Source organism: Taudactylus pleione, unplaced genomic scaffold (assembly GCF_031769625.1).
Source record: "Taudactylus pleione unplaced genomic scaffold, aTauple2 ptg004052l, whole genome shotgun sequence".
Taxonomy (NCBI): domain Eukaryota; kingdom Metazoa; phylum Chordata; class Amphibia; order Anura; family Myobatrachidae; genus Taudactylus; species Taudactylus pleione.
The window spans coordinates 20,001-21,465 of NW_028288351.1; positions in this window are offsets into that span (position 1 = coordinate 20,001).

Sequence of the window (1,465 nt, forward strand, 5' to 3'; positions counted from 1 at the left end):
GCTCCCGCGCTGGCGGAAGGGGCTCTCTCCCCGGTCGCCCCTGGAGCCCTGGCACGGAACGCCTCGCTCGCAGAATCTCCCGTGCTCTCCTGGAGCCCTGGCCGGGCCGCCTCGCTCGCAGAATCTCCCGTGCTCTCCTGGAGCCCTGGCTGGGACGCCTCGCTCGCAGAATCTCCCGTGCTCTCCTGGAGCCCTGGCTGGGACGCCTCGCTCGCAGAATCTCCCGTGCTCTCCTGGAGCCCGGCCTGGGCCTCCTCGGGTGGGAGAAGGCCCCCCCGGCCAGTCGCCTCGCTTTCTCTCTCCCTCTCCTAACAATCCGCCGGAGGGTTTCCCTCACGGGTCACGCCACCGGTGCTGCGCGCCACCTTCAGCGGCGGCTTCTCCCTCTCTTCCCCGAAGCCTCGGAAGCGCAGGGCGGACGAGGGCACCCCGGTCCGACCTCATCGGGGCCTCCGCAGAGGGGAGTCGGCCTCCCGTGGACCGCCGCCCCTTGGCCTGACGGGCCCCTGGGGGGCCGGGGAGGGGGCAGGGGCGAAGGCCGGTGCCCGCCGGCACGGCGGCGCCCCCCGGTGGCCACCCGGTGGCGCTGCAGCAGCACCCCGGGAGGGCAAAAAATTGAAATAAAAAAAAATAGAGCCACCCGTGAAATTAAAACATTGGGGGGAGTAAGGTGCAGACCCGCCCCGACCCGCGGCGCCCCCCGGTGGACGCCCCGCGACGCTGCACCAGCAGCGCCCCGTGAAATTATTACTATTATTATTATTATTATTATTATTTTGAAAAAAATGAAAAACAGCCACCCATGAAATTAAAACACAGGGAGAGTGCACGGTGCAGGCCCGCCCCGCCGCGCGGCGCCCCCCGGTGGACGCCCCGGGGAATCGAAAAAATGAATAACAAAATGAAAATTTTTAAAGTAGCCACCCATGAAATGAAAACATAGGGAGAGAGTGCAAGGTGCAGAAACGCCCCCCCCCCACGCGGCGCCCCCCGATGGACGCCCCGGGGAATCGAAAAAATGAATAACAAAATGAAAATTTTTAAAGTAGCCACCCATGAAATGAAAACATAGGGAGAGAGTGCAAGGTGCAGAAACGCCCCCCCCCCCCCCCCCCACGCGGCGCCCCCCGATGGACGCCCCGGGAATTAAAAAATAAATAACAAAATGAAAATTTTTAAAGTAGCCACCCATGAAATGAAAACATAGGGAGAGAGTGCAAGGTGCAGGCCCGACCGAATCGTGGACGCCCCCCGGTGGACGCCCCGCGCCACTGCAGCAGCACCCCGGGAATTTTTTTTATTTTTATTTTTTTTTAAGAAATAGCCGCCCATGAAATAAAAACATAGGGGGAGTGAGGTGCAGACCCGCCCCGCGGCGCCCCCCGGTGGCCCCCCGGGAAAATGAAAAAAAAAATAAACAAATTTGAATAGCCACCCGTGAAGTAAAAACATAGCGAGAGTGAGG